The 27,243-nt window shown below is 38.4% G+C and overlaps 1 protein-coding gene and 1 pseudogene across 1 annotated transcript in view; both read left to right on the top strand.

Moving 5' to 3' along the window:
- The window catches only part of Pacrg (parkin coregulated), a 484,898-nt gene that overhangs the window by 42,544 nt on the left and 415,111 nt on the right, over positions 1-27,243 (top strand). The window lies entirely within an intron of this gene.
- LOC124988404 (ribonuclease P protein subunit p38-like) lies at positions 899-10,024 on the top strand (annotated as a pseudogene).

Below are 27,243 nucleotides of genomic sequence, written 5' to 3'. Positions count from 1 at the left end.
GTGATCAAAACCTGTGATTGTTATGCATCAGACATTTTTTAAAAGTATAAAATGTGTTTTTCTTTTTCCTTGAAGTCTAATTATTTGATGTAGTATTCCAACTTTCTTCTATTTATGTTTTCCTGGATTTTTTTTTCATCTTTTACTTAATATTTTCAGATCCTTAGTTTTTGTTTTATTTCTCCCTCAGATCAAATAAGCTGAGATTTTAAAATTTACTCCTTCTGACAATTTGGGGAGAATTTAACCTATTACATTTATTGTGATCATTGATACATTAGATTTATTTCTACCTTATTACTTAAGAATTTATTTTTCTTGTTCTATGACCATTTTCTTGTTATTGTTATTTTAACTGATTATTTTTTACTTAATATATCCCTTGGGAAAATATTATTTCTATTCTTTTAGTTATTGTCCTTTAACTTTTACCTTACTTATTTTCCTTAGTAACATATAAATTAAACTATTTTCCCTTCTTTCCCTTAGTGTATAGGTAGTGTTAGAATACTGTGATCATATTCTACTGACTTACCTCTGTTCTTTTCCAGTGTTTTAGTTCTCTCCCTTTTTAAAATCACAGATTAGACATATGTTTGCTGTTTTAAGTAGGTGTTTGGTTATCATATTGCTCAGCCTGGTCTTTACTCAGCATTCTTTATTGCATCTCATCCTTTAGAAACTCTCTTCCTTCTTGTGAGTGTTCTTTACACTTCTACAAGGGTCTCTTGATGATCAAGTCACTGTATATGTGTTTTAGTCAGCTTTGTCTGTGCTGTGACTAAGACCTGACAAGAACAATTTTAGAGGAGGAAAAGTTTATTTTGGGGCTCATGGTTTCAGAGGTCTCAGTCCACACAGAGCCGGTTCCATTCCTTGGGGCTTGATGCAGGACATCATGGCAGAAGAATGTGGTGGAGGGGAGCAGCTCAAGAAACGGACTCCACTCACCAGATGCAAGAGACGGACTCCACTCACCAGATGCAAAGTATATATCCCCAAAGGTATGCCCCCAGTGACCCACCTCCTGCCATGCCCTACCCTCCTCAGTTACTACTCAGTTAATCCCCAAAAGGGAATTCATTCACTGATTGGGTTAAGGCTCTCATACTCAATCGTTAACTTCTGCATATTTTTGAGTGTCTCACACATGAGCTTTTGAGGGACACATCACATCCACACCATAACAATGTGTCCTCATAAATGTTTTCATTTTAGTGGTATTTCTGAAAATAAGTTTTCTGTATATATATATTATAGGATACAAGGTGTGATCTCTCAGTACTTCAAAGGATACTATTCAACAGCCTTTTAGTTTCTCTTGTTAAGAAGTCTGCTGTTAGACTAATTATTGTTCATTTTCTGATGGTCCACCTTTTTTCTCTGAGTATTTTTATAACTTTCTCTGAGTCATTTTCAGTAACTAGTTATGCTTTGATCTCCAGACTTTGATTTCTGTTTTAGTCAGCTTTGCATCACTGTGACCAAAGACCTGACAAGAACAACTTAGAGGAGGAAAAGATTATTTTGATTCATAGTTTCAGAGGTTCAGTTCATTGTCAGTGGACTCCATAGCTCTGGGCCCAAGGGGAGGCAGAACAACATGGCAGAAGGGTGTAGCAAAGAAAGTGGGAAAGCGGGGGGTGGGGGATCAGGGAAAAGGTATCATCCCCAAGGTCGTGCCCCAGTGACCTACCTCCTCCAGCCACACCTACCTGCCCGTTGTCACAATGCTGTCTAGTAGTACTTTCAAATTATTAATCCATTAAGTGGATTAGGCAGCTGATTAGGTTCTAATTCTTCTGATCCTTTCATCTTTGAACATTCCTGCATTGTCTCACTCATGAGCGCTTGGGGGACACCTTGTATCCAAACCCTAAGTTTCTTATTACTTGTTGTTTTTGGAATACATTGGAAAGATGGTATCTTGCATCTGGGTGATTTGGAAAATTGTAACCTTTTTAATTGAGGTCTTATATCCCTTACATTTTTCTGTGACTTAGTATCTGTTAGCACCTCATTCTTCTTTTCCGTACTTTTAATTTTTTAAATATCACAACATCTGTTTCTTCAGTTTTATTCCTATGTCAGTGATTCTATTTTAACCTAGAAAGACTAAGTTGAGAAAATCAATTATGAAAGTTTATGTGGATTTTGTTTCACCGAATTTTGAAATACTAGTAGTATTTTCTGTTTTCTTTAAAATACCTTTGAATCTTTCTTGCTTTCTTAAGCATAGTTTCTAACTACAACACACATATTTGATTGACATTACTCACTTTAAGTTGAACTTTATTTGGGGATTTTTAACTCAGAAGTGAGCTCAGACTTCGATTTCTACAGGAAGCTTCTCTTGACCACTTTTCATGACTGTTATTGACCCTTTCTCCATACTTTTTTAAAATTAACTTTATGATACTTCCTTGCACTGTCCATTTTTTATGTCTTAGTCCAATACTAACCGGCAGGCTGTGTTTCACTGCCATGGTATTTGTGGAGGCAGTTTCCTGGAGGAGGCCTGAGGTCACATCACAAACATCAGAGCAGTACATGGGAGATCCTCCCTGGAGGCCAGGGTAGACTATACTGTGGTCTCACATCTTCAGTTTAAGTCCTCTCAGTAGATCAAGGTCCTCTAAAGAAGAGGCTCTGGACACAACTGACTTTTCCTCTGTGAAACAATAAGCCTTTATCCTTTGATTTGTTCTGCTTCTGGGAACTTTGAGGTAGTTTCTTACTACTCTGAGACCTAACTTGTCCTGACTATTACTCTTAGACTAGAGGTAAATGTTATTATTCCTGATTTCCATGCTAGATTACACTGCTAGGTTACATTGCTTGCCCAAGACCCATGTGTGTTGTAGCTGGGACTAGCTGGTCTTCTGTTGTCTCTGTGCCTTTTCTGTGAGGATAGTACTTTCTACTCTGAAGGAGGTGCCAAGACAATTCAGAGGATACTGATAAGGCAGCTGGTAGGAAGAAAGCATCTAATACATAAATATTGTCATAACATGTATATAACTGATAATTGTTAAAGCATTCTTCACTTTAATTCTGAATATCTGAATTTTATGGGAATCATTCAGTAAAGTAGGTATATATGGGCCAAACATTATCCTACTTGAAAATGGGTTTAAAACAACCTATTAGAAGACTTGTTTTTTGATCCCAAAATAACACTATACAAGTGTTATATTTTATATGTCAAGAAAATTGTAGATAATGATATCATTGTGATTGATTCCTGTTGGTTATATTAGAGTGGCATTAGGTCTTTTGGATTTCTCAGGTGTTATTCTTTTATTTACTTAAGGACCCTCAGATCAATGTGATAAGCTTATAGCAGTTTTATGGTCCCCTTATAATTCTATTAACTACTCCAAGACTATCACAAATACATGAAATACCTATACAGTTTTGAGGCAAATCAATCAATGCCCTTTCCACTTAGGTTGTCTCTGTATTTCCTATGGAGAAATTCTGAAGCACTGCTGCTAAGGGTTTGAGCCTTGCATTCCATGGATGCAATTCTTTCAAACTTCAAAAATATTTTTGCTCTTCACTATTCCATACTGCACCAAGTGTCGTTTTCTGAGATAGTTTGATTTCACTTGGCATCTACTAAAGTGTGTTCATAGTCAGGCTTGGTATTCCTTGGCACCACTGCCCAGATTTCAAGCTCATCCCTCTATTTGCCACTCCAACTGAGCCTATGGCAGCCGTCATGGGACATTTTACATTGTTCACAATCCTTAACTGGTAAGTTCCTGAACTTCTCTGGTTTTCTCCCAAATTGACTTTCGGCTGAGATGTACAAATTTGATGCAGTCTTTTGAGCCATATACAATATATTTTTCTTTTTCCATTTCATTAGTTATGTTTCCTCATCTTTTGTACTTCATGATCATCTGCGGGGCACTTTTCAGGAGTGTCTAAGAAAGGCTGTGATCATTCTTACTACTTTGGCTTAACAGACCTGATGGTTTCAAGAAGAAACCTGAAAAACAATCATAAGTGTGGCAACTGTTTATGGACTCATAAACCACCTGAAGTCCAGTGAATTTCCTTGTAAAGCTCTGACTGCCAATTGACAAACATTTGACTATGTTCATAATTTTATTTATAATATGGTTAAATTCGTTAGACTTAATTTTATAAATATAGGAATTTCTTTAGTTGTAGGGTTTATATAAAGGACATGTCTAATTCTATAGAACAATGTCTACTGTTAAGAAGTTTATAGTCACAGTACTTTTTTATAAGTAAAATGCAGGATCAATGGTGTTGTATACGGTTTTAATCTGCAATACCCCCTGTAGAGCTAATGGCTTATTAGGAAAATCCCAAAGAGACTGGATTTCTTTTGTACTCTTTTTGTACCTCTTTTTAAATATGTCAAAATTAATCATCAGTATCAAAGTGTACAATCTGGAAAAAAGAAAAGCACATACTCAGCTGCTGCTATCATTGTAAGATAAAGTGGGTAATGATTTGAAAAATAAAGAGCAATGTCTTTGGAAGGAATAACAAAACATACTGGCAGCAAAATATTTCCAAGAAAACGTGTATTTCAATTCATTGTTGTGACAAATATCTTTTTTGACTATCACTGTGCATGAGACCTTGTCTCAGGTGGAGGTGAATAGAACTCCTTCTACCTCCTGGATCCCAAGGGAATGTGACAGAGGGACAAATCACCCTTCAGAGCAGCACAGTGTGAACTGTTATGGGGGAATAGAGAGGAGAAACCTTCAGTGTGAGTCAGTGGTGGAAAGGATTTGTGAAAGCTTTTGCATGATATTTTGGGCTTGATGCAAAGACAGATAAGATGGAAGGGAATGTGCATGGTCAGAAAGGTAGAGCAGAGCGTTTTCAGTGAGAATTAAACCAGATTGTTCAAAGTAATGGGACTTCTGTGTAAGCACGACAGACTGAACCAGAGGGACTCATTTCCAGTCCATCAGTAGCCCCACTAAAGCAAGACAGGGGTCGTTTTAAAAAAGCATAGATCCAAAAGAACTGAGAATGGCTTAGAGCTACAGAACTTGGGGTTTTTGTTTGTTTGTTTGGGTTTTGTGGTGCTGGGGCTTGAACCCTGGGGGTCCTTTATATCTGCAGACCTTTACATTTTATTTTGAGACAGTATCTCATTAAGTTCTCAAGACTGGCCTTGAACTCTTGATCCTCCTACCACAGCCTCCTGAGTAGCTGGGATTATTGTATGTATTGGCCACAATGCTGGGCTAAGAGCAACAAAAATCTGGATGCTTTAAAGCTTTGAGAACATAATTGCAGTAGCAAATCAAAGGAACCTAAAATTAATGGGAAATAAATGGTTACAAGACATTTGAAGAAACTCTCTCTCTCTCTCTCTCTCACACACACACACCCATATACCGAAACAAACAAACAAACAAACAAACAAAAAGAAACTTAAAACAATCCATGCAAAGAACAAAATAAAACTTGGAAAAAATAATATTCTTGGAAAAATGAGAAAAAAATCACTCTTCAAACAGGAAAATCTGGACGCAAACACATTTTAAAAATTCTCGGTAGGAAAGCCCTCTGAGCTGATTATGAAATGGCCCTCAGGGTCACCTCACACTGAGCCTTGGATTTCAAGGGCGGAGGAAGCAGGAGGCATGGGAGCTAGTGTGGACAGGCTGAGGGCCCTCATCTGGGGATCAGCAAACAGGAACAGTACAAGGAGTGGGCAGGGAAAAGAAGCCGAGCAAGGATTAAACCTAGATAGTGAAAGGAAAGAGGGCCAGGTTTCCAGAAGGGGTAGTGGGAATACAGAGAGACAGATTTAGGAATTTCTGTAAGGGAAAAAACAATCAGGGAATGGGAAAGAATTGGTAATGGGAAAGACATGTAAACAGAAGTAAAGGCGGTTAAAGGGTTGAGAGTCGCAGGATTTGAGTTTTAAATCTTTTACATTTGAGGTGTTGGTGGAACTGCAGATAGAAATATTGTCAAGTTTTACAGGACACTTGGCCTCTGAAAACTGAGGACTGAAGAGTGGATTCAGCAACATGGAAATCATTGGCAATCTTACAGAGAAGAGTGGATGGAATTGTGGGGGTGAAGGCCACTGGGAACAGGATTACCAGGAACCACAAGCAATAGGCACAACACTGGCAAGGGCTTCTGCCACAGAGGACTGACAGCTGGCTAAGAGGGAGTGTAAGAGAAGGTTTTGTTGAGAAAGGGGAAGGAATTCTGTCTCACTTATGTTTGGCAGTTGGGAAGCAGAGAACATCCTATTTTGGGGAGACTTTTACAAAATTCTCCCAGGGACTTTGTGAATCCTCATAGGAAACAAGCTTGCTTTTCAAAATGCACAAACTGCTTCCCATTACCAAAACAGAAAACAAGAACTAAATAGTGTGTGTACTTTAAAAATAGATGTATGTATTAATAATGCCAACTAGTTTCTGGTTGGTTTCTATATCACAGAAGAATAAATAAATTTACATACTTGATATTTCTCTATTTTTACAGATTATTGATTTGATTAAACAAAAATCTTATTTTTTGGCATTTTCAGAAATCTGCATATGAAGGTGATGAGAAATCCTGGCTTCTTGCTGGAAATTTTCTAAAAAGCATGATTTTTTTTTTTTTTTTAATGGCCTCTCATGGTCTTAATTAAGGTAGAGATCTTTGTTTAAAAAAAAACACAGTAACTATAACAAAATTCATTATTTCATTATTTTTTCTGTTCCCATCATTAATTAAATGTTCAATTTTCATTAACAAAAACAACTAAAATCATGGAATTCTAACCACATGAGTTTTGTCACATATATTATCATCATCTGCTTGTAATAGATATAGATGGAAAACTTTTGATAAATTGTCTTTAGTGGACTCAGCTCTCTCTAACCCTCTAACCCTTGGTCCAGGAATCTGCATGACACTGTCAATTCAGTTGTAAACTTGGCAATGAACAAAAAGCTGGGGTACTCCAGTGGAAAAAAATTGACTTAAATACCCCAAAAGCATTTAATTTTGTACTTTTAGTAACGAAGTCCTTTTTTAGATGTATCTGTAAATCAGGAATGGTTCAAAGGAAAATTGATAGATATGTGTGCAATGCTTTGTAGTGAAGAAATTATTTTCACACATATTCTTTCACACACACACACACACACACACACACACACACATATTTGTTGATGTTGTTGTTGTTATACTAGGGATTGAACCCAGGACTGAGATACACCCAACACTTTTTCATTTTATTTTGAGACAGTTTGGGTAAGTGCTGAGGTTGGTCTTAAACTTATGATTCTCCTACCTTAGCCTCCTGAGTTGCTAGGATTACAGGTGCACCACCATGCCTTCTGTTGTTTTTATTTATTTTGATCATTGTGATAACACTGTGTACCAATTTTTTTACTTGTTTTCTTTTTAGTGATAGTTAAATAATGGCGTGGGAGAAGTCAAAGTGTTCCCTTTGCAGGATGATCATTTTCTCCTCTTGTCAAGCTGGATCTTCTCTGTTGCCCTACTCTATAGCCTGTTTAATCCTCCATCTCAAAACTGCTTAATGCTTTCCATCCCTACTGGATTTAGTTATGCTTCTTTATTTTTACTTTTTTTTAGCTTCCTTGTAGTCTATGATTAAAAATGTAATCAGACAATACTTTGAAGCTTAAACACCTTTATAAAATTTATCTGATTTAGTGTGTGGGAATTAATTGCTCTTAGTACTACTTGGGCATCTTGCTACACGTTTTTTCTTTATTATTGCAGACACCAGAATGTAATATTTTCACTGCATATGATATCTCTCCTACTGCCTTAAAGGTCCTTAAAGACAAGATCTCTCTCTTTTCCACCTTTGTTTGGCTGATACTCATTTGTCATGGCACCAGGCACATAGCAGGGCTCAGGGTTTACTGACTACCATGATCTAAATGTTTGTTTCCCCTGGAAACTTTCCTAACTCCTCCGAGGTGGTGGTATTAGGAGCTGGACCTTTGGAAATGAGGGTGGGGCCACCAGAATAAGATTAGGGTCCTTATAAAAATGGCCCCAGAGGACCCAGTGAGAAGGTACCACATCTGATCCACAAAGTGGGCCCTCAGCAAACACTGAATCTGCCCACTTCTTAATACTGGACCTTTCAGACTCAATATTCAGAAATTTCTGCTATTTAAGTTACTAATTTATTATATTTTATTATGGCAGCCTAAACAGACTAAGGTACCAACCCTAATCAAGAATCTACATTGACCTTGGTGTTCACCTGTTTCCCATGATCAAAACATTTTAGACTCTCAAAGATAACTTAATAAGTATTAAAGATATATGCCTATGTAATATTACTTGTAATCAATCGTGTATGTACATGATTTATATGTATAATCAATTCTCTATATATGTATATATATTACATACAAATTATATATGCTTTTTAAAAGATTTAATGGTATTGAAAGCTATATATTTGAAGAATATAATTACAATTTATCTGAAATAGCTATAAATATAGAAAAGAATTAGCTATAAAATATATTTTTTAAAATTTTGTAGTTATCAATAGACCTTTATTTATATTATATATATGTTTCTTTATTTATATTATATATTTTATTTATTTATTTATATGTGGTGCTGAGGATCAAACCCAGTGCCTCACACATGCTAGGCAAGTGCTGTACTACTGAGTCACAACCCCAGCCCTAAAATGTAGTATTAATTTATATAGAGCAGGTAGTTTCAAATTATGTGCACATCCAATTTGATATATTAAGTAATGTTTTCCATTTCTATTGTGATATAAATGATGTTTATCTTCATTTCTCAATTATTTTAAAGCAGTTTATACACATCTGCTTTGTCTTGCTTGCCTATTAAACTTAATTAGTACAAACTAGTACTCATATACTTTAACATTTAAAAGGTCCTTAGAAATCATGTAGCCCACCCACCATTTGTCAAGCCAGGAGGGAGTAGGTACAGGACTCCTATAAGGTTACTACAAGCTTGGTCCATTCTTTCTTTATGACCAAAGATGGACATGGGTTTTGTGGGACCTGGAACTTATTTATCTTGGGACGCTTCTTTAGAAAAGAACATAAGGAGTGACCATGGAGTCGCCATCTTGAGTCAGAGGGACATATGCAGATGCTGGCAGGAGATTCTGCAGAGCACAGAAGTAACTGCCTGTTAGGCTATCCCTTGACTGCAGAGCAGTTAATTGATTTTCAGAATGCCTGCAGCCCTCAAGCTTGAACAAGGCAAGAACTCTGGTTGTAAAGACATGGTTGAACAACTGTATGCTGCCTGTTGGAGCACCCTGGAGAGGGAGGACATGCAGTTCATATTATAGACACTTGAACAGAAGTTTTAATTGACTGGACTTCGGAAAATTGAGGATAGGGAAAAAAACCCACCTTTATGAAGAAGCACAGGGTAGAGGGATGCAGCCTAGATGTTGATACCAGTGAGGATCAGAAAGAAGGCCGGAAGTCAACCAGCAAGTGTCAGGATGGACACCTGTGCAGGTCAGGAGCAGCTTGCCATTGGTGTTAATGAAGTCACCAGGGCCCTGGAAAGGAGTGAACTGCCCTTGTTCCAGGGCGTCGTCAGTCGAGCCTGCCAACATTACCTCACCCTTGATTCAGTTAAGTGTAAGCAGAATTGCCGCTGCCTGTCAGGTTCCCCGCCTCACTGAGACACTCGCCCGTGTCATTAGCTTAAAATGTGTGCTGACTTTGGGGTTCAAAAAAAACACCACTGACTTTGTGGATGAAGTAAAAGCTGTCATTCCCAGAGTGCCCAGCTTAACCGTACCATGCTTCAAGACAGAATTGAAGATTCTGGAGACAATTTAGAGACTGAATCTCTGGGAAGCCAAGACAAAGAGACTTTGGAAACTTCATCTGAAGACCTCTCAAAGCACAGGAGAAAACTTGAAGGTCAGCAAGTCTCTGTAGCATTACAGCATCTTACAGTAAAAAATCTGATTCCCAACTCTAATAAGATAAGGACTCCACCTGAAAGTTAAAAAAAAAAAAAAAAAAAAACCTACTTCAAGTAATCCTGTATAAACTTTTTATTTCATGCAGTTTATAAAAGGACACCTTGTAAAGAAGGCTTGAAACAAAGTGAAATATATTTAGGTATGTTGGGGAAAGTGGAAGAGAACATAAAATTGGGTAAGAAATTTAATATTGACTCATAATAAGAAAAGAAGTGAAGGAGATGACAAATACCACAAGGTAATAAAATCCAGAAGATAGCATTATCATTAAGCTCACAGGATCGCCAGTACCTTTCCAGTGCATGTTTTAGCTGCACCTTCTCTGATCCTCTCTTCAAGATAACCATTGTTAGAAGGTAATTTTCAATGACAAAACAAGAAGGATGACCAGATTCTCCTGGAGCATGTTTGATGAAAACCTGGATTTTATAATTGACAGTTTCAAAACACTTCTTTTTGCCTCACTGCTCATTACTCATAGGCATGTCCTTGCTCAGGTCATACAGGCCATTGGGGCACTTCCTCCCTTGCTGTCCCTGCACAACAGGTCTTTTAAACCTCACCATCAGCAAGGAGCTGACTGTGAACCAGGGTCATTGTGGTCCTCAAAGCAGGGAGAAGAGCAGGACTCTTCTTGGGAGGAAAAAACAAGCAACCCTCTCATGTTTTTCCTTTGGGGATCAAAGATGGCACCCATATTCTGGGGCTCAGGGGCCTTAGCTCAGGACCAGAAGAGGTGGCTGGCACTGCGCCTCCTGAGATGGAGGAGCTACATAATAAGGGGACTGGAGCTTCCGCTTTGTTCGCTGCAGTCTGCTCTGCCTGTGGCAAAACCTCTGTAAAAGCCACACATTGTTTTTTCTTTTTAGTTGGTGTTTAAAACTCCTAATTGACCTGCTAAGTACTCAGGTGAAATTGATGCAGCAAACTCTAAGTCAGCGTTTTATGTTTCACCTGTGTCTCCCCAAGCCACAGCTCCTGGGTCACAATAAACTAGCATTAATCAACCAAAAACTATTTTTCTGGCTCAGTGTTCTGTTCCACATTTGCCCAGACCCTGCTCTCTCCCTAAGCATGGCTTGGGTGGTTCCGTATCTGGCGCTCTGGTTTCTTCTCGTTTGCCTCATGAGGTCTTTCTCTACTTCTGGGCAAGCAGCTGGTGGTGGGGCTAGCGGGCCTCTGCTACACCCCGCTGGCCCGCGTAGCTTGGCTTTGCTGCCCCTCAGCCTGGACCAGCTTCTGATGTCTGCCATGTGGGGGGACACACAGCTTGTCGATAGAACCACCTCAGCTAAACACATTTTGGACCCTTCAGAGTGCCCAGCACACCCTCCAAATTCCTGCTAAGCATTAGACCAGGCAGTGTCTACAGTGCTGGCAGATCCCACAGAGACTTCCCTACGATGCTGTTCTTGGCTGGGGTATTGCTATTCTCATTGGTAGTAGTAGCAGCGGCAGTAGTAGTAGTAGTAGTTTGTTTTAGGCACAATCTTCTATCCTCAAGCTCTAGGTTAACCTGGCAAGTGAAACCCTTTGAATTTCTGCATGTATTATTGACTGTGTGTGATTTCTAAGGAAGTGTCTTATTTTGTACATTTACTTTAGAGACTGAAGTTTAACATTAGCATATTCTGAAGTATCGTGAGGAAGACTGCATTGTAAATGAACCCCACACTCCAGCCAGCACAGCCTAGGGGGCACACATTCACTGACAAATATGAAGCCCGCAGGCCTGTTCCTTCCTTTGTTCCTTCCTTCCTCTCACCACACATATGGAGTGAGCACATCTTTGGGCCAAATGCTATTTGGGCCCAAAGTATAGAGGCAGGAAACTACAGATACTAAGACATCACAGTGCACAGTCTGGTTTTGTAAATATGCCTTTACACCTGCAGGCTGACCGTGTCACAGTGTGCTGTATGAACGAAGGTGGCTCAGTAACCTGGGGACAGGAATTGGATGTGAGGCTTGAGTGGTGGCAAGCATGTGTTGGCAAAGCTGTGCTGAATCTCAGGGGAGAGCAAGTCCACATAGTGATTATGGCGAACATGTCTTATCAACAGACTGTCACTGAGGGAAAGGGGATTTGTGCTTGCTGTAAATATGTGATCTGGGAATCTGCTTGTTTTGGGTTACTTAAGGTTATAAACCTAATAATTCCCTATCTAGATTTTTTTTATTCATTTAACAGATACTTTTAAAGCACTTATAACCTGTCAAATACTAAAGGAGGTGTTTTACAACAAAATATCTACTAATTATATTTGCATATATTTTAGTTACATTGTGATTGTGGTTAAAAACAGTTCAATACAGACTTGGTGGTCTAGGAGAATACTTTTTTTTTTTTTTTTTTTGCCTTTATGGAATCCCTCAATTTGAAATACTTCATTGAAGATATCCTGATTAAAATGTATGAACTCAAGGAAATCTAAGTAGCAAATATTCAAATGTATTAGCTTGCCCCAACAAAAAGTATTTTCTTGTCTCAGTCTCTTAACCAACACTGACTGTCAATTTTTTTCTCAGGAAGTTCCTTTTTTCTTAATGCAAAAAGACACATGGAGCAGCAGGCCTCTGCACCTCCCAGCAAGCCTGGCCTGTGGAAATGCCCAGGGGGGCCTCTTTCAGCTTGACCCCTGAGGTCCCCAACACTATTTTAAAAAACAGAAAAGATTTCTGCTTCTTGAAAGGCATGGGCTTATCAATAATACTGAGTTGATCTAGTTACAAGGACTTCTATAGAAAATATAATCTAATAGTAACTCTCATTATAATACTATATAGCTGTCTTCTTTCTGCACACAGACTATAGAAGAGAAGAAAATTCATTGTTCTTGTATTTGGACTGATATTTACACCTCTGATCCTTTCCTACTTTGCTATCAACTCCCTTCAAATATTGTAGCAGCTTAATCTAGAATTTGAAACTTAAAATTTTAAACCATCTCAAAGAATGTCAAAATAAGCAAGTCTTGCAGTTGAGAAGGCAAGGAAATATAGTTGTGAACAAAACTGGTCCTTCTTCCTTTAGAATAAGTACTGAGTATTTCTTTTTTTTCTTTTCCACTCTTCTTCTTCTTTTTTTTTTTTTTTTTTTTTTGCTAGTGAGTGAGAGAATGCCTTAAAAATAATTTGTAGCTTTAAAAATAATTTGTAGTCCATTTTCAGTCGAGGTAGAACCCTAGGAGCTGCATTACTCCTTATCTCTGAGATATCAGGCAACAAAAGGCAGTGTCTTGGTCAGCTTTTGTGTTACTGTGACCAAAACACCTACAAGAACAACTTGGAGGAGGGAGGGTTTATTTGGGGCTCATGGTTTCAGAGGTCTCAGTCCATAAACAGCTGACTTCATTGCTCTGGACCTGAGTTGAAGCAGCACATTGTGGGGGAAGGACCCAGGGAGGAAAGTACTCAGTTTAGTGTGGTCAGGAAGAAGAGAGAGAATGGGGAAAGATGCACTCTTTCAGGGCACACCCCCCCAGTGACCCATCTCCTTTAGCCATAGCCCACCTGTCTACAGTTACCACCTAGTCAGTCCATTTAAACTAGGATGGACTGATTAGGTTACATCTCCAAATATTTCTACACTAACAGGAGCTTCTGCAGGACACCTCATATCCAAATTATAACAAGCAGAGATCTCCAAGAATGCAAACAGGCAAGGTGAGGCCTACAATAGCCTCAACTTATTGTTTGGAGAAAGTCACCCTGGCAGAACCCAACTGGCCACTACTTTCAGGAGATGAAGCTGGAATTCAAGGAGTGAAAATCAGTCATAGTTCACAGGGAAAAGCAGGAGAGAGGAACAAGGTGCATAGACAGGTCCGTGGAGATCGCAGAGGACCCACGATGATTAGAACATGTATGTAAGGACACTACCAGAGACGCGGAGAGGAGAACCGGAAATCCGGTAAAATGGCAGAGAGACAAGGCTCCAGAAGAAAAGTAGTTCCTGTTTCCATTGGCCAGGGTTGCAAATCTAATTCAAGGGGGTATCTGCTGGAGTACTAAAAGCATCTTCTTACACCTGTGGGAAAAATGATCCCAAGTCACAATGCCAACTTCGGATCACCTAACAGGGCTTAAAAGAAAGACCTGAAAAGGTCTTAAATTAATTTACATATCTCAAATATATTAACCATGTCCCAGACAAATTTCAAGATTGTAGGTATATTACAATTTTTGGCATATAACAAAGTAAGGTCCAAAGTGCCTGGCAAACAATAAAAAATGATTGGGCATCCAAAGATGCAAAAGAAATATACCCAAATAAGGGAAAAAAAACAGTCTTTAGGAATTCCCTCAGAAATTACACAATTGAAATAAGACACTAAAGCACTTCGTATAATTGTATCCATGTATCCAAGGATTAGAGAAAGCATCTTACATGTTAGTAAAGACACAGAATAGATGAAATAACCAAATCAATTTTAGAGATGGAAACTACAGTATCTGAGATGAAAAGTACACTGTGTGAAAATTAAACAGAGATTAGATATTGTGGAAGAAAAGATCAGTGGAACTTGAAGCAACAATGGAAACTATCCAGGAGATGTAGAGAAAAAAGATAAGAAAGAATTAAGAAAAAAATGAAAAGAGCGTGAATGAATTGTGAGGCAGATAGAAGTGCCCTAATATAGTGGTAATTCATTCAAGGAGTGGTAGATAGGTTAGAAAAGATAATGGTTGAAAATATCCAGAGTTGGTAAACACTGTATAACCACAGATCTAACAAGATCATGTGAAACCCAAGCACAAAAAAATACGAAGAAATACACCAAGTCCCATATAAGAAAACTGTATAAAAGAAGTAATGGGAGTCAAGCACAGTGGCTTGGGAGGCTGAGGTAGGAGGATCACAAGTTCAAAGCCAGCTTCAGCAAAAGCGAGGCACTAAAGCAATTCAGTGAGACCCTGTCTCTAATAAAATACAAAATAGGGACTGGGGTTGTGGCTCAGTGGTTGAATGTCCCTGAGTTTAATCTCCCAGTATCATCCCCCCCCAGAAAAAAAAGAAATAATGGGAGACAATCTTAAAACCATATAAGGGGGAAAAAATGACACATTATGAACAGAGGGAAGGGAGATGAGAATATCAGATTTCCTGTGGGTGGAAAAGGGCAGGATAAAAGCCAGTAGAGGAACCTCTTTAAAGCACACACACGTGCCATGCACACACACTCGGTGTGTATGTGTACGCACACACAATGTAAACCTATAATTCTTACCCTGAAAAAATTCTCTTATGAATGAAGATGGAATACCTGTTATGTTCAGACACAAATTGAAAAAATTTCTCACTGGCAGACATTCATAAAGAAACGTTAGAAGAGGTCCTTCGAGCAGAAGGAAAATGAACCCAGAGGAAACCCTAATCTATACAGAGGAGCAAGGAGACTAGAAATTTGAACTATTAAATTTTTTATTTAATTTTTCTAGGTAACGTCTAACATTTTATATATTTAAATCTTTAAAAATAATCTGCTGTTTACATAAGAAGTAGCCGTGTAATGGGGTTAACAGCAGGTGGAAGTCTTGTCCATGTGATAGGAGCGGGAAGGCCTGAGGGCGGGCGGGAGGGCAGTGGCGTATGGGCCTTCCAGCTGCACCTGACTGGCGGTGCTGCTGTGTGAAGGTAGACAGAGATCATTAAAAATGTTTGCTCTGAACCCTGAAGCAACCACTAAAATAACAACAAATTATTATGGCTAACAAGCCGAAAACTGATAGAAAACACAATCATGAAACATTCTCAAGTAATCCAAAAGAAGGCAGAAAAAGAAAAGGAACAAAGAACAATGGAACAGAAACAAAAGCAAAACAGCAATCTGAATATTTAAACCCAACCATACCAATAATCATATTAAATACAAATAGGTTTAAAACACCAATTAAGGTCTCAGTGTTAGAGTTGCCTATCCTGTGGGAGGGCCTGGGTTTTATCCCTAGTGCCAAAAAACAAACAAAACAAACACAACTACCAATTAAAAGTCAGCAATTACCAGATTGGATGGAAAATCAAGACCTAACTATATCCTGCTTATAAATCTTCCAATATAAAGATACATATAGGCTAAAATTTAAATGATGGAAAAGATATGTAAAGCACCAATCAAAAGAAAGCTGAGTGTAAATGATGATGAACTGGAATTAAAGCATAAATAGATTAAAAGACCAAAAAAAAAAAAAAAAAACCAATTTATTATACTAATGTGTGTTATACGAGCATTCACTATTGCAAAAGATCTAGAGTATTTGTTTCTTCAAACAATTTTGTCTGAATTGCATTTTCTTTAAGTGGAGCATAAATAATGCCCCATGTCAGCAAAATTTAAGCAGTATGAATTAGTCAGCTATTACTTTTAAGAAGTTCAAACTTAGTTGATTTCCTCTTTGTAAAACATAGCATTTTCTCCAGAAGTTGATTTTTCAATGCCATATGCTTTACCAAGTTAAAGAAATTACAGTAATACTTAATGCCACTGGCATTGTTTATACCTTTTTGTAACTTATTGAGAATATTTGGTTATGCAATTTTGCTGAGTTACCTACTTAACAAAGATTTCGGGGGGGGGGGGGGTGTTCCAGAAACATGAACCAAAGGAAATAAATTCAGAGTTTTCTATCCCAAAATTTTATCCCAAAGTTTATGCAAATCAAGAAATTACTTTTGCAAAATGCTTTCTTTCATAGAAGCAAAACTTAAGGAAAATATATTTTAAATATTAATTTTCATGGTAAGGCTAAGAGTTTTAAAGCAATTAATCTAAGGTAAGCCATCCTACTTTTGGGATAGTTATCGTTATCTCAATTTTATAATCCAGCATATTCAAGTGCATAGTTTTAATAACATGTCAAGGATCACACAATCACAGAGTAGTAGGAAATGGTCTTCTAAGTCAATGTCCACAAATTATTTTTCCCATTTACTTCATACTGAAATGAAATGAAATTAAAAACACCTATATTCATACCCAGAAATACCATCTTAACATTTGCTTGACAGCTGATGAAATTGCCTTGACTGAAAAACAAGCTAATGAAAGTTTATAAGAATGAAATGAACATTTGAACATGTAAAGAAGGAAAGAAGAAAGAATACATATTTTATTAAGACAGTATGGGTAAATTGAAATTTGCATTTTTAGTGGAAAAATATTTGCTGAAAATTAAAGTGAGGCCTTTGAGTCAATGTAATTCACAATTTCTAAACAGCATCATCCTGCTAACATAAAATAATCTGAGATCTAGTGAACCATTGGTTGGGAAAATGAGTGATCTTTTAGACTACCCCAAAATTTACTCTTCATATTTTGTAGTCATTCTTCCATAAATTTCCTCCCCCTCTCTTCTCCAAACACACACATGCTACTTGTAAAATGAAATCATATCATATCTGCTGGTTTTCATTAGTCATTATATATTGGCACCTCTTTCTCTGTCAATAACTAGTTTGCATTTTGATGCTGTTTTAAATTCTACTTTTAAGGACATAATTTATTTAATCTATCTCTACTTGGAAGGCATTTAATAGTTTTTCTCTATTTTAAAGTGTGCTGTGATAACTATTCTTGTACTTCCATCTCTGTGAACATTCTCATTATCTCATCAGTATAAATTCCTGATCAAACGATACTAGCACGATGGTCTTTAACCCTATTATCAAACTCCCTGTGGGGGGGTTGCACTTGACTGGGGGTCCCCCAGCAGAGAGTGTGTGTGAGGACCTCCTTCCTGCTCCCATCCACAGTGGGTTTTGACAAGTGGCTAAGGAAACGCCACCTCCTAGTTGGCAGATGCATTGAGCTGAAGCTGCTGCCCTCTCACAGGCCTCCTAGCTGTTTTCAGTATGTTTTATTCTGTGGTAAAGTCGAAGTCAATTGGTTAATTCCTTAGATGTTTCCTCAGTTTGATTATAATTCTATTGACTTTCCCATGGAGGAGTAAGATGAAATCTTGTGGAACAGGAACTTTTCACTGCTTCATCTTTTTGCCTGTCCTTCAGGAGAGCTTTGAATTCTTCAACTAACACTGGTGGGCACGCGCCAGCCCCTGCTCTTCTGGATGGTGTTCAGTCCGGCCACCTTACCTAGCTCCGGCTGGAGGACGCTAGCCCAACCCTTGCTCTCATACCGTCCCTGCATGCAGCTATCCTGCCTCCCTTTCTGATCTCCTTGACTGGATGGAAAGACCTAAGGACAGAGAGGAAGGTGGTGCCATAGGAAGAGGGATTACACCTGAGGCCACTCACCAGGAAGGAATGCCAAACCAAAACCAAGCCACTGAGGTTTTTTGTTTCATATGTCACAGCAAATAGTGTTTTCCTGGTACAGAAATTCCAGAATTGGTTCTAGGAATGAGGTGATACCATATGAGGAACCTAGGCACCCCAGGCAGCAAGGGTAGAGGGAAACAGAAAAGACCAGAAAGCTGAACAGGGTAAGTATTCTATGCAACGCTTTTTTTCTGATGTTCCCTGTGACAATTTGGAAGGCAAACTTCTTGTCCACTGAGACTGTGGATCTTGGGAGAGGCTGGAGAGGCTCAGGATGAGAGTGTGTTTGCTATTCTTGATGCCTTCAGCAAGGTATCATAAGAAAGAGGTGAGATCAAATAAGAACTGGCTGGTTTTCAAACACAAAAAATGGGAGTGGAGAAATCGCAGTGGTCAAAAGATTTTGGAAAATACAGCTGCCTCTGAACCCCAAAGAGTAACACATATACTTGAGAAAGTTCTTAACTACAAAGGCCCAGGAAAACTTCTGAACCGAAAAAACTGATTCAGGCCTGCAGCCTAAATCAGATTATATATACAGCTTTCCCAACCAATTTTCAGTTAGTTTTAGGGTAGCCACAATTATCTTGACAGAAAAAGGAAAGAAAGAGAGAAAGAGAGTCATACAGGGGGACAAGGAAGCAATGAAATAAATCAATTTGAGAAGTAGCACTAGGAAAGATGTTTGGGTATTGTTACTAGCACACAAAAATGTCTGGACATGAAACGTCAAGTTTATAATATTTTGGTGATTATCATATTGTCAAGGAAACCATGAGCTAAAACTAAAGCAGCCTTTTCCTATTCATCCCTGCACAAATCTTGAACCTTAAAACTCGCAGTGTGAGAGCTGTGCTGCTCCTAGGCTGTGCACCCAGCTCTGATGCACGGCCAGCACCGGTGAGGGACAAGGAAGAGAAACTCCTTGAGGGCAGAGCCAGGGCCCGGGGAGGACAGTGAGGCAGCCCACTCCCCTTTGGAGGGCGGATTCCAGATCTAGGAGTTCCTCTCACCCCTTCCCGAGGACTACTGGCCTCGGCTGTTCCTTTCCCATCCTGGTTGCCTGGTCCTGACCCTCCACCGAAGTTAGAGCACAGAGGGACAAGACACATGCCAGTGGAGGATGGATCGCACTGACCTGGACGTCCTCAGGCCTGTGCCTCACACAGCGCCTGCATGGATTCGGGGTTTGGGGGGACTCAGGATCAGTGAGTAAAAAGACTGAAGTGGCGGTGGGCGAGGGACAGCGGGCAGCAGCAGGACGGATTTTCTCCTGTGCTGGGTGCAGAGCTCGACCCCATGCACGGCGCCCTTGAACGGGGTGCCTGTTCTCCCGCATGCCGGCCCGCGGACGCCTGCAGCCCTGCGGTGCACCGACCCTAGCGTGGCCCCTAGAAGCCTCGCGTGGCCCTGGCCACCCTCCTGTGACCTGACTCGAGGGAGGAGGCTGGAGCCTAGCATAGAGAAAGCTCATTCCCCGAAAGACCCAAGAATGTCCCTGTGGACTTTAATAGGAAGAAGTACAGTCTTAACAGGTTTAGCACAACAAAAGCTCACTGGGGATTTTTTTTTTTTTTTTTTTAAACTGGGGATTGAACTCAGGGACACTCGACCACTGAGCCACATCCCCTGCCCTATTTTGCATTTTATTTAGAGACAGGGTCTCATTGAGTTGCTTAGTGCCTCATGGCCTCACCATTGCTGAGGGTGACTTTGAACTGGCAATCCTCCTGTCTCAGCCACCAAGGGCCTGCCTCTGAGCGCCTGGGATTCCAGGCGTGGGCCATCGCACCCAGGATTACTGGGGAGTTTGATTATTAGAATACCAAGTATTTTTAGACTAATACAATTTTTATTTTCTTGTTAAATTTCTCCCTCTCACTTTTTGATGTTTTGTAGGTTGTCATTGTGAATTGTTCAAGAATCCAATACAGTATAAATTTTTCAACTCCTTGAATTGCTTAGGTTTGACTTAGACTTTATTAAAAAATATCAAATGTATTGTTAGTGCAGAGCTATCTCAAATCTGATGTAGAGCACAACAAACTGCATATTGGTCATAACTTTCAAATAACACTTTAAATGACACAAAAGAGTAGCAGTTCTGCAAGTAGGAATACTGAAATTTCTGCCATGAGTAATAGTTTATACTAAGAAGAAAATAAATATGTGATCTGCCCTTAGCTCTTGCATGATAGCAGGGAAGTGATTGATAGGTTCATTTATGGGTAGCTCGTCTGTGTTTTATTTCTTACCCTGTCAGACTTAGAAGACCTTCCAATTTATTAGGGCTGTGATGTACTCTGTACTTATAGTTTTATTACCTGTTGGAGAAGCTGCAAAATATTGGCAGTCTTTAATAACGAGCACTTTATTTTTCGTGTCAGCAAATTTCTTAGATTAATACCCTATGTTTGATTGATGGAATCGCACTGAGCTGCTTTTAAGGTTCTAATTTCGCTAAATATCTGTGAAAGAACTAGCAGAAGATCCAGTACATACATGTAGTCTAACATGCATGTGCATATAGATATGTGTATATATATACTTATTCATATATACTTATATATGCATATACATATACTTGTCTTCTCTTTTTAATCCTAGACAAACCTTTCTCTGAAGCTGATATTAAATATTTGTCTATGCTTAAAAATAATTAACATAGTGGTATCCTTATTGTTATGTTTGTAAAAAAAGTTTTTAGCTGGGAGTGGTGGGGCACACCTGGAATCCCAACAATGCAGGAGGCTGAGGCAGGAGGATCACAAGTTCAAGGTCACCTAATTCAATATTAATATTGGACCAACTACCTGGACTTTTTGAATTAATGGATTGTACTATTGTAGAACAGTTTAAGGTTCACAGAAAATTGGGTGACAAAAGGTAGAGGGTTGCAAAAGACTTCCTGTTGCACAGGTGCACAGCCTCCCTATGCTAATGCCTCCAGAGTAACAGTAAAGTTACAGCGAGTGATGGCCCTGCATCTGCAGGTCACTATCTTGCGCTTAGCTCACATTGGGGTTCGCTTGGACACTATGTGGGTTCTGACAAATGTATACAATATACATCTATCATTTTAGTATCATACGGAGTTTTCCCATAGCCACCTAGTCATCCCTCCCCCAACCCAAACCCTGCCTCCATAATTTTGTCTTTTCCAGAATGTCATTTAACTGGGCTCATATAGTGCGTAACCTTTTCACACTTCCCTTGGAAAATTCATTTAGGCGTTTCTATTTCTTTTCCTGGACTGATGGTTCATTTCTTTTTAGTGCTGAATATATTCCATTGTCTGGAGGTTCTACAATTTACTTCTTCAGTTATGTACTAAAAGACATCTTGGTCACTTCCAGTTTAGGCAATTATGAATAAAACTGCATCTGTGAGCAGGTGTTTGTGTGGACATAAGTTTTCAGCTCACTTGGCTAAACACCAAGGAATGGGATTGTTGAATTGTAGGGTAAGAGTATGTTTAGTTCTGAGAGAAACTTCCAGACTGTCTTATGAGTTTTTGTTGCTTCACATCCTCACCAGCATTCTAGTGAAGTCAGGTTCTGGATTTTGTCTACTTTAACTGGTGTGTAGTGGTGTCTCACTCCAACCTTCACCAGCCTGGTGACATGTGACGGGCAACATCCTTCTGTATGTTTACTTGCTATCCGTATGTCCTTGGCAAGATGTTCGTTCAGATCTCCCCATTTTGAATAAATAAGGTTGCTCATTTTCTTATTCTGAGTTTTGAAAAAGAGTTCTTTTGTAAGTTTATCTCCCAGCCTGTGGTTTGTCTTCTCATTTTCTTGACAACAAACAAGACAGTTCCTGATGGGAAACCGAACCTAGCTGCAGCCGTGTGTGATGAATTCCAGTTACTCAACCATAATACAGGGAGTTTTAAAAATCTTGATATTTGATTTTTTATTTCGTTCTAAAACTTAAGATGTGTCAGTTATTTTCAAGGAATCTAAAAAACTGGAAGAGATAATTCTTTCCTCTTTTGATCACTGGGTAAGAATACAACTGACTTTTAAAAAAACTGAACAATTTTCAGAGTAATGAAACCTGACTGAGATTTGCTACAATTATTTTTATTATATCTCCAAACAGCTGCTGTTCATATAACACTAAGTTAGAATCTTGTTGAAATATATAAGTCTTTCTGATTTAGTTTTTATAACGTAACTCTTTTGGTACATCAAGTATTTGAACATTTATATTTATAGAAAACTAATAATTTATGTTTTGAGGAGAAAATTATAAAATGTTACCATAAAAATTCACAATCATTTCAATATTCAAGGTATAAATTTCACCAAGGAGCATATTTTTCCTTACAAAGATTAAAAGCAATTGCCTAATATCTCAAGCAATTTTTGATTTATCTATAGAATGAGGTTTTTATTTAGGTATTTGATAATTAAATAGATTCATTTCAAACGATATGAATATCATGAATTAATTTGCATACATTACTTTAATTATCTTTTAATATATTATCAGATGTTAATTTAGACTGTTCTCTTAAGTCTCTTGGGGTCCCTCAGTAGAAAATAATTTTCTGAGAATTTGTATTAATTATTTCCCCCTAAATAACCAGAACTACATAATGGTGTCAAATGATTAGCCCAAGAGTGTAAATCCATTTAGACCACCCTTAAAAGTATTAAATATTGTAGGAGAAGTCACTTGCAATTTAGCATGATTTGAATCATGACCTCTAAACCTATATCTGGATCTGCAGACTGAAAACCTGACCATGAAACTAGTCTTTGCATCAGTGATTCACCATTTCCAGTGCCAATATTAAATGGATCTCAAGTTGTGGTTGATTCTTTACTCATATCTTGCAGAGAGAAATTCTGCTTCACATGATTTTCTGAAAGTGCTAAAGTATACCTGAATAATGTGTTAGTGTTTTTAGATTCCACTGGTGCTGGGAAAAGTCTTTCCTGGTTTCCTTCAAACAGTGTTGGCATGAGGAAACATGACTGAATTGGCACCTCTGTGTTGTAGGAAGCAGAGGTCAAGAATGTGTCTTCAAGACCCCAATGATACAGACAGGTTACTCATAGACTATAGGTTTTTACATATTCTACATAGTTTTTTCTTCTCTAGTTCAACTTTTAATATCCTAGTAGATTATTCTATTATTTTGTAGCAAGTCTTTTCTTCCCTTATGTATCTTTTCCTTAGCTATTCCTACATAGTTCATTCTCTTAATCCTTTCTCATAAATCAACCTCCTAGCTTATTAGTCATCTGTAAGACCCTTTTATAATCTTTCCATATATGCCCCTTTCCCCCTATACCTTGTAAACCTGACTTTTTCCTCTGCAGAAAATTTATTGTACGTTCTGAAGTAGGCTGAAGATATAAATTGCTTTTTGCAAAAATGGTGATTTGACATTAAAATGTCTCCAAGAGCTGTCTTCTCTGGATCTGTGTTGATCCTGCTATGTATCAAAGGATACCTTAAAGCCAGGAGAGATCTGAATAAGTCTTTTAAATTACTTTGCATTTCAGAAATATTGAGTTACATTTGACTAGATAGCTCAAATAAAATGACAAGATTTATAGCTTTCTAAAATGTCTGTCCTGTATTATTGATATTGTCTAGGAAATTTTCCCAAAGGAGTAACCTATATATTAAAAGAGGTAGTTGAATTTTTCTTAGTGTCAATGAACATACAATATTTATAACCAGTCTTTCTCCCTAAAATCATCCGTAGTTGGGTGGAATTAACAGTTTTCAGTTTTTTCAGTTTTGTATGGGATATTTATAATTTCACATAATTCAAGGTATTTTTCATAGTGAGTATGAAATTTATTGAGAATCAACACTGTTACCCAAATATTTAACCAATCATATATGTGTGTGCTCAGGAGGGCTAGAAGCCAACTGAAAGTAGTGGCTTCATGGATACACTTGATCTTTTCTCCCACTCATCCTGGTTTGTCCTTTTGTTCCCATTTCTGTACACAGAGTCCTAGATTCCATTCTCTTGGGATCACCTTCAAACTCTTCCTTCTCTCCTGCCTTGCACCATATAGAAACTTCCAAAATGTTGGAACAATGTCTTCTTGATCTGCTTATCTTTCTGCTTATTTAAGCAGTGTGCTACAGACAGCCTGATCCCCGGAGAGTGGGATCTTATTTGTTGTGATTCCTGAAACCTAGAACAAGGGAATGCTCAGTGTATGTGTGAGTAATGAATTAATGGATTCCACTTGTCTCCATCCTCATCTTTTCTTTCTACTCAGACATATGATTTTTATCTCTGTAGTGATGAATAGCATCCCTTTGGTTTGTATCTCATCACTCAGTACTCTGTTCTGTAAGGAAGGTGGTGAGCTCGGGGTGTTGTAACATGCAGTTTCAGACAGGAGTTGTCATGGAAAGCTTTAGAAGGGATAAGTTTGGATGACAGCTGGGTGGTGAGTCCCAGCTGGAAGGCACAGATTTCCATGCTCCTGGGCAGGAAGGGGTCATGTCATATTTCACATGTCTTTGGTATGTGACTGAGAGCTTGACTTGGACAGTATGAGGCTCTTGTAGAGAGCAGCAAACCCAGAGAGAGTCAAGGGAGTTCAGGATGAGCACAAAGGAGAGGTTGATACTGATTGACTGTGTCTTTGAACTGGGCAAGGTAGGAAGTGCAAAACAGGCACAGTGCAGAGGAGATAGATCATTGGAGTTTAGGATTTTTATAGTGAAGGTTTTAGGGTTAGAGTTTCCATGGGTTGAGCGTAAGTGATATAGGAAATAGTAGCCTTGGAGAAAGATACATAAAGTTGAAATTATGGAAGGGCTACAATGATTTATAATGATATTCTTAGTAACTGGTTGGCCTGGATGTAGGTCAAGATCATTGAATGAGACCAACTCGTGTACTGGCCCAACTATCTTCACAGATGTTGAGGTCTTATAGAGTAGTCTGAAGTGACAAGGAAGATCAAATCACTCCACCCAAGACTGTGTTATAAAGTGAGTTTTGGAGAGAAAACCATCAACGTTACAGCAAAGACAGTATCTTGGGGAAATGCCAGGCTTCTGTTAGAAGAAGAAGAAGGTGGAGACGGCGTGCTGAGATGGGCTTGGGGAAGGAGGTAGCAAAGGGTTTCCTGAGGGCTGACTAACCAATAGAGCACACTGCAAGACTACAGCATCTGATGAGGAGGCAGAGGCAGGTTCAGAAACGAGGATGTGGAGCAACCACACAGAATCAGAGTGCAAAATAAGAGGTGAGTGAGAGTCTGTGCCTCCTTGGGACAAACACCATGAAAAGATTAGTCATGGTGGTGCTGAGGATGCAGGCGCTGCTGTCCAGAGGGGCTGCCTCAGTTCTCCCCTGGATCCCACAGCAACACAAGGCCCCCTTCAAAGCAGGTGACTTGGCAAGCTGGTTGTGGTTCAGTTTTGTCACTGCAGCTCATCTCCTGGAAATGCTGTCATTATGTGCCCATTCTGCTTATTGACAATCGTTGCATTGTTGCCTTTTTTCTTTCGAAAACAATGCTGCTTTGAACATTCTCAAAAATATCTCCCAGTATACTTTCTTGTTGAGAAAGATGGGGATTGCGTGCAAAGATTCTCTAGGATGTGTACCTTGGAATGCAGTTGTTTGACCAGAGGGAAATTCATTTTTATATCTGCAACTTTGACAGACAATGCAGTGTTTTCCACAGAGGCTGTATCAATTCATGCTCTGCCAGGAGGAATGATATTTCTTCTTCCTCCATATCTTCTTGTACGCTTCACAGTGTTAGAAATTTTTGTGGTCTGGTATAAGATGTTTCATTAACATTCTATACGTTTTTATTTTGTAATAGAATTTAATAAACTAAATTTAAATTTAAATTTAAAACCAGTGTAATTATTAATAAAATTGACCATTTTAATTTTTATTGTCTGTTCAGTTTTGTTCTTCTTTCAAGTTACTATTTATTGCCTGTTTTTCTGTTGGGTGTTTTTATTTTTCTTGATCATATGTCAGAGTACTTGTATATTTTGGAACATATATGTTTTAAACTTTTATGTTTTGGATACCAATTTTTATCAGTTTGTTTACATCTATTTCTTCTAAGTTTGTGTCTCTCATGAGCAATCATTATTAATTTTAATGTAGACAAATTATCAATCTTTCCCTCATAGTTTACTCTTTTAGTTATCTTCCTTAAGAAAGTCTTTCATATCCCAAAATTAAAAGAATTTTTTCCACATTTTTGTTTCATATTTGTATGGGTTTGCCTTTAAGATTAAAGTCCTTAAATCACATATAATCAAATTTATATATGGTGTGAGGTAGAGACAATTGTACTTTTACATGCATACACAATCATCCTAGTTCTGTATTTTGAATAATACAGTCTGTCCTTATTTATCAATAATCATTAATGCCATCTCTACCATGCGAGCAGATTACCTAACACATTCATTCAACAAATATTCATTAATCAAGTTTTCTATACCTGGCACTACTACTTAAACAAAGCATACAACAATGATCCCATATGGAGTTTATAATTAGCTTAGGTAGAAAGGTAATAAATAACAAGGCACTGTGGATACATCTTCTAATATGTTAAAAGAGAATTAATACTATGGGAAAACAGAAAAAGTATAACTAGCTAAGGCCTCTTGGGGTCCAAAGTGGGGAGACTTTTGTTAAAGAGATAGGGTAGATCTCATAAGAAAGGGAGATTTGGGCAGATCCTTTAAAGAGGTAAGAAGATTAATCAGACAGGGAATCTGCCTGGTGTGTTTGAGGAAAGCCACTGTAGTTGGTGCAGAGTCAGCTCTGGGGAAAGTGGTGGCGAGATCAGAGAAGAAATGGGAAGAGCAGAAGGCATTGTGGGCCAATGGATGGAGTCTCCTTAGAGTTACCTTTTTCATGGAATATTGGTCTTTTTAGAATGAATCCTCTGGAAATTGGGAGGAACTGATCCAATTTCACCTTTCCCATGTG

The sequence above is a fragment of the Sciurus carolinensis genome, chromosome 7, assembly GCF_902686445.1.
Source record: "Sciurus carolinensis chromosome 7, mSciCar1.2, whole genome shotgun sequence".
Taxonomy (NCBI): domain Eukaryota; kingdom Metazoa; phylum Chordata; class Mammalia; order Rodentia; family Sciuridae; genus Sciurus; species Sciurus carolinensis.
This window is presented reverse-complemented; position numbering and strand designations above follow the sequence as displayed.